Genomic DNA, 7748 nt, shown 5'->3' with positions numbered 1-7748 from the left:
TATTAATGATTGCTACTGTGATCTATGGCGTATTTTCGACATTTAGGGTAATTCAATTGCAATTCCGCAAAATCTATAATTGCAAATTTATTATTGCCTCTCGTTGCGAACTTTACATCCCATAACGACACACCACTGACGCATTGCATAAACGCCTCATTGACAAATTGATCCGTCCCTGCAATCATTCATCATGCCAAAACTTCCGGGCGCTGCGCAATGGTACATTTACTTATTGTAGTTATTTCCGCCCAATCACTCAGACGTTGAAAATGTGAATACGAACGTTTGAAATGTTAACTCTGCGCATATTGTTTATATTCCATGACTAGTTACTATTTCCATTATATGCATGATCAAATAGGTACATTTTGGAGTCAATACTACTATATTAATGAACGTGTATGCACTACATTCGTGGAAGGATACAAGTTCGGCCATTTTGATCATCTCTTCTTTCCCTCGGAACTTCCCATGTGTATATACCGTCGACGTTCGGCAAGTTTTGAACTGACCCCAGTGATCGATTTTCAGCGCCAGATCTAGTAACTTAATGCTATTACATGTGGGTTCTTCTTTCGAGAAGTACAGGTAAGGATGTCTTGATTAACCAACTCGTGTTCTTACCAATGATTTAGTTGTCTAGTTTGACTTCCTGGTCGCCCAGTAAGTGCTATTGATCTTGCGAGCAGTGATGTGATTCTACAAATACCAACAAATCGGGTTTTCAAACTCGGATGGTTTTGTAAAGTTGTTTATTTTAATCTGTTTTGGCGTGTGATAAAAAACAGCAGGACTGATAAAGATACAGTCTTGTATTGCTATTATGCGTCATCAACCAATAATGCAAGGAAACAGAGATGATTTTCGTTTGGGATTCAAGGCCAACGTGACAAGAATTGTGATGTATTTAAATAAGAACAAACAGTTACTAATATCTCTGTAATAAATGTATTGTTTATTTATTTATTTATTTGTTTGTATAATGTATTTATGTTTTGTCTCTTCAACATACAGTACTCTCAGATCAGATGGTACTTGTAGAGAAATAAAGTTATTATTATTTATTGTTCACAATGTTGGCATTGAATCCGCATATCTACACATTGCAGCTGATTGAAACTAAAATAGTATTTTGTGTGTTAATCAAAAGATATTAAAACTGTCTTGTCAATCTAAGTAATTTTTGCAAAATTGTTTTGTAGGTAGATTGTCTAACATTTGTACATATAAAATACTGTTCTCCAGTGTATTACTAGCCAGCTACTTGTCAACCTCTTGACAGGCAGCATTTTGTTAATTTTTTTTTTTTTTTTTTCTCTCTGGTCTTTGACAATTTGGTCAAATGCCAAATTTTCTGGGTCAGCATAAATAATACACAGTGTCTACCTAGGATGAAGAACCTGACTCAGCCTGAGCAATCAGCATAATAATTAATGGGACAAACCATAGTTTATTGTGTCATTACTTCACTAAATTACATTGGATGTATGGACAGACTGAGATAATTATGCTGTATCGATACTATAATTTGTCTACATCTCCCATGTTTATCCAGGCCATGGAAGCAATTCTCAGTACCTCAAATACAAATGTGCTTATCTTTGGAACATTTTCACTGTGTTTTGTACGCTGCATCAAAATATGTTGAAATATTTGGGTACCATAAATGAAAATGTTAATCTTATTTGTAACTTGGGTAGAGTTCCACTCGGTTTAGCCAAAAATAGACTCACTGTAGTAGTAATACATAATATAAGTTGCATAATAAGTTAATGATGATCTGAATTTGGTTCCATATCTGAACTGACACATTATGAAACAGGATGCTGAATAAAAAAAATATTTTCCTGGCAAAATAAGTTTACATGAGGAAATAGTTTTTTTTTCAGATTCTCAGTCGAACAAGCGTAGTAAGAACTGTATTCCTAACATTACTGGTATGTTTTGAGGTTTAATTAATTCGTCAACCAATATTCCATAAATTTTGATGAGTTGTGCTCTAGTGATAGACAAGATAAGGTCAAATAGAGATGAAATCAAAAAGATGTTGAAAACTGCATTTGTGTAAATTTTATTAGGTCACTGAATGGCAGTTCATTGCATTTTCCTTTGCCAATCAGCTTAAAACATCATGCACTATATGTGCTTGTACTGCAGAACACAAAACATGTCCACCCCGGAAGTTCAAAAGTCATGTGGTTACTGTCAAATCAAACAAACACACACTCTGTATTTGAGGTACTGAGAATTGCATGGTTTAACAGACTTTGTACACATGTACACTGCTCCGCTCTTCTTTTGTTGGTCTCACTTGAGTGCCAAATGTTATCAAGGAATGTTATTTTTGATGCTATAAGGAACAAGGTTATACATTCTGTTGTGTGATGATTGTGTTTTTATTTTTATGATTCTAATGGGGAATCAAACTAATGCCATCAGATCGTCAGTTTTCTATCTTGATCATAAGCCTACGAGTTCAAACACAAGGACTGTCAATTAATTCTTTGTTAAAAATTTCTAGGAAAATAGAAAAAAATCAGCCTGTAGAGAGCAATTATTGAAAAACGAACTGTGCATGCACAAAATATACTTACTGTACTAATTCTAATTCAGGCGTCACTCTAATTTAGGAGTGAAGGTCTTCATTTGGTTCTTAAATAGGTGTCTCATGAACAAAAAAATATATTGGTGTTTTCCTTGTGATAACAAAAAACTAGATAAATATTTTAGTGATTTGAATATGATATGCATTGGTTTTAAGTTTGTTAGTATTAAATGAAAAGTATAGAAAATGTTTCAAATGAAAATGAACACAAATGAAATTGCGTGGTAGCAAAAATGATCAACGATAGTAGTACAAATCTGGTCAAGCTGTTTCACAGGCGAATAAATTTGTTTTTGAGGTGTTACAAATGTTGATTATTATTCTAAATCTATTTGTTGGCTTGTTTTGAAATAAAAGTCAAACTTCATTGAAAGTGAATGTTTTCTATTGCCTGCAAACCCTTAATTATATCTGGCATGTTTTTTTTCGTGCTTGAGTTAACCAGAATCTGATAGGTCAAGTCAGTTATTAACCAATCCAGAACACTTTGTGGTGCAGCCTAAAATATCTAAGAATTTGTTTGTATTGTATTACAGAGAAGTTATTTATGTTGAAGTACAATGTTTTTACATTGATTTCACTGGAGGCGTGATTCTTTTTTAAAAAAAATATGGAATTGGTATTTTTTTGGGAAGATATCCTGAGGATTGACAAAGTATTTAACACTTGTCATGGTGATAACAGATCATTTTCTAAATGGATTCTACCAATTTACACCATTCACAATAACCACTGTATTAGTGGATAGGCATGAGTGACTATGAAAAACATAAATTAGACTTACGCCTAAATTAGAATATTTACAGTAATTTAATATGGGTATGGTTAATGAGTCCAGGCAATTAAATAGTGATTAAAACAAAGTATATGGAGGACAAGAAACAGTCTGCGAAATCATTGACATTTTATTATTTCATCATTTAATTAAAAGTATATGCAAGAAGCATAAATTTCTGAGCATTACGTGCCAGATTTAGCGTAGTCAGCCAGTAAAAGTCAATACAAAGGAATGGATAAAATATTGTATCAGTTCATGGTTCCTATGATGAGTTGCAGTAAAATTAACAGCATGAATACATTGTTTTGTTCTCATCCAAAATTGTTTTTTTTTTTCATATCCATCACATCATACTCAAATATTTGGACAACTTACGAAAGCAACTTTTTTGGGAATTATTCTCACATTTATTCTTAATTTGCCATTATGTGATAGAATAAAGTTCATCATGATATATGTGCATGGAGAGTCTGAATCGTGTGTCGAATGTGTCCAATGAAGTTCCAAATATATATAATTTAAACGTATATACCGTATTTGATCTATTGGAAGTGTATGTGCTTATGTACATTACAGATGTTTTTCTATGTGCAAAATTATTCATATTTCAATGAATCAGAATACAGCACATGCAATTTTTTTTGGTTTATATGCGCTTCTATTGGAGAAGTTCTTCTCACAGAGCAAATACAGTATATGCATTTGGACAAATATTTTGGCATTAGAAATGTCAGCCACATAAAAAGTTAATAGAAATGTATCATTATTCGTTGATTAGCCTACATTATGATTTCTACATTGTATGTTGTAAATAAGACAACACAATGTTATTCTACATACATTCTAGAGCAATGATAGTGATAATTCAGATGGTTACATTAAAAGGATAGTCTGGTACAACAGCCGTCAATATATAATTTTTTCTTTAGTAGCCGTTGGCAACCAACTAACTGGAAAATTTAGTAGCCAAGTTCAAAATTGTTGGTCGCCATTATGTTTTACACATACATAATAAACTACCAAGAATAAACAATAAGGTAAAAATTCTGATATTTATTCAAGCATATATGATATACAGTAATTACGCAACGTATGATTCTCTTCTTTATTGTATTTTACCCCATGAAAACATGCTGGATAAATACACATAAAATTTTAATCACATTCATCAAATTTGATCACTATGGCGATCAGATTGGTCGCAATCAAGAGAACTGTACAAGTTGATTTATTATATTGTAAATGCTATTGAAATGCACATATTTCATTCTTGTCACAGTGTACAGCTGGGCATTGTGACCGGATACCAGCTTATATCTACATCACAGAATGTACCAGATATGAGATAATATCTCAATTTTAACAATGTTCGGAACAGCTGCATACATATTCAAAATATCTATTAATGGGACTCTAGATTTGAACTTGAATTGTGGTGTTAGTCAGTGGTCAACTCACCTAGTCATAAACTAATGAATTTAATTTAATAATTTCAGATTTGTAGGTATCAGGTTAATTTTATGATGCAATACTTCTAATACTTTATTCAAGAATTACAAGTTGCGATACATTGTCTCATTCATAGAACAGAGACACATGTCTGTTAATTGTAATAAATAGTAACTAATGTCTTGCACGTTTCATAAAATATACAATGAAGCTTACCACAAGCTCCATAATTGAAAAACACCAATTAATGGCAACAATTTCCAATTTCACCTATACATTTTTGTCCTATTTAACATTTGTTGAACTTTAGTTATAGCTGCAGCAACAGTTTCTGAGGGAATTAATTCACAGTCTCATTAGGCTGTGAATTTGTACCATAATGCCAAATGTTTTTCAAGTAATTCAACATTTAACTAATAATTGAGTTGTATGGTAGACTCAAAATATGGCTGACAATAAGAGTGTGGGAGATATTTAGTAACTGATATTGTCATACATTTCCCAATTATGAAACGTATTCATGTAAATATAATAAACATAGCATAGTTCCTTACTATACCCTACTATGTATATTACATATTCACATTTAGGGTTTTAGGGTTCTTCATTTACTGACAGTATCCTGTTACTTACTTGATGATATCAGCTGATGTATTCCCCAAGTGTTTTTTTTCGGCAAACCATGGAGCTAAAAACATATTGATAAATTAGTGTATAGTATACTTGATGATAACATGTATTTATTTACCAACTTCCTGTTTCACTATGATATCAATAAATGCAGTGTTTCAGGTATCCATATCTCTAGTACCCATATTGTGGCAAATTATATGTTATGAATTAAGCCTAGTTATTATTTTGTGCATAATAAATTTGTATTTTCTTTAAAGTTGAATTCACACTTTGTATGATTTGTAGATTTCGAATTTTGGTACAGTTCATGAGAAATCAGATCCATCGGAATCTAGAAATCAAATTTGGACTGTGTTTAGGCTACGCTGTAGTACGGTCAAAGATTAAAGCTAATTTCATATGTTTGCATATCGAATAGGCTCAGTTGTGTACTTCCACAGGGGGGAGGGGGGCACATTTTAGTATGGGCTGTATAGTGATGAGCAAACTCACAAAGAATATGCCAAACCACTCAGTACAGTAAAAAATCAGAGATGTACATTTTTGTTTCTGATTATGAAACAATAACAATGCAAATTCAGAAAGTTACATAAAACAGCAAGAATAGAGTCAACATCACTGATATTTCTGATTAGCGAGGGTTGACTGTTCACACACACTTCGTTACATGTAGCTCATGCTAAATTTCTAGACTGGGTCTCAAAAGCTGGTCACATTTAGCTTGTGAGAGATGAGAGTGAGAGATGTTGTGCATATTGTGGCTGTGATTAGGCTCGAAGTATAGCCACTGTATACTATAGTTCGGAACAATTATTGAAGTCGGAAAGTTTCATGTCAGGATTGACATTTATTGAATTACGAAACAGGAAATATCGGCTTGAAACATCAACAAAAAATAATAACAACGATAATAATGGCGCGAGGATCTCCAGTGTCACATGACACGAAATTCAAGTTGTGATAGGTCGGTTCTAAACCAATCACTGATCATGATAATAACGTCATAAGGATATAATATGAATACGAATAATCTAAACTAAACATCAAAGCTATTGCTGCACAGAAATAATACAGCAAATGGAATAATAATTATAGAAAACATTTTGATGTCTAACTAGACAATTCAACTTATGTAACTAACACACCTATGATTTGCATCTCGCCTCGACACATATAATACAAAGTGTGAATGCAACTATATTATAGTGGATGACTTGAAAGTTCATGATTGACATTTTTGGTTATTTAAAACCATGAGTGTACATATTTTGAAAAAATAAAACAATAGATCACATGCATTTATTTTGTAGTGGTTAAAATCCTAATCTAATTCAGTGTGAGAAATCAGTGCTAATCCTGCTTACCTAGTCTGCTGATGAATTATTCAATGGATTAATCACTAATCTCTTGTATTAATAAATGGTTGTTTGGTTTCAGGTGGCATACCTATTGTCTAAGTATTCCTAATTAGATTAACCTGTAGTTGCCAACTTAATGATTTAAATTTTTTCCAGATGTGCGGGTTTCAAATTGCCCTAAAGTGAATAATCCAGTATCAAAAACAGTCCAGTTAATGTTTTTAAAAAACAGAAAGATTGGTTAAACTAAGTCTCTAGCCTAATGCCTTTCCAGTTGCCACTGGCAAATTAAATTTAGACTGGGTTAATTGAAATTACACTGCTTTTACCACTAAATCTTTTAACTCTATAATATTACTATTCTGGCGAAATGATTATTTGAAATATACATGAATCCATCAGGTCATATTTTTCAAAAGTGAATTTATGAACATTATAAATATTTAGCATATCACTTAAATATTTGTAAAACTGCTTTGTTATGTCTGCAACTTCATTTCCCTGTTTTTGTGCAGATATGGGTTTTTTACATTTGATATGAATACCTAGTTAATGTCAGCTGCATAGCTTAGCATCATGTAAGCTCCTCGGGACAGTTTCTTGAAATTCATGTACACTGGTTATATTGATAGCCCAAACCATTGCTTGATAGAGATTGGAATAGCAATTGTATCTGTCTAGCTATTGCTGAATAGATCCAGATCTTGATTGATCCAGCCATTGCTGAATAGATTCAGATCTTGATTGATCTAGCTATTGCTGAATAGATTCAGATCTTGATTGATCCAGCCATTGCTGAATAGATCCAGATCTTGATTGATCCAGCCATTGCTGAATAGATCCAGATCTTGATTGATCCAGCCATTGCTGAATAGATTCAGATCTTGATTGATCTAGCTATTGCTGAATAGATTCAGATCTT

At 32.6% G+C, this 7748-nt stretch overlaps 1 protein-coding gene across 1 annotated transcript in view; it reads left to right on the top strand.

Annotated features, from left to right (window-relative positions):
- The first annotated feature begins 247 nt into the window (after nucleotides 1–247).
- LOC100367190 (serine/threonine-protein kinase PAK 1-like) overlaps nucleotides 248–7748 on the top strand; it is a 30593-nt gene continuing 23092 nt past the window's right edge. Inside the window, exon 1 of the mRNA XM_085500907.1 lies at nucleotides 248–591. The gene's annotated coding sequence lies outside the window, so the exon portion shown is untranslated. The remainder of the gene's footprint in view (nucleotides 592–7748) is intronic.

The sequence above is a fragment of the Saccoglossus kowalevskii genome, chromosome 1 (assembly GCF_978046115.1).
Source record: "Saccoglossus kowalevskii chromosome 1, keSacKowa6.1, whole genome shotgun sequence".
Lineage (NCBI taxonomy): Eukaryota > Metazoa > Hemichordata > Enteropneusta > Harrimaniidae > Saccoglossus > Saccoglossus kowalevskii.
Note: the sequence above shows the minus strand (reverse complement) of the source record. Positions and strands in the feature narration are given on the sequence as shown.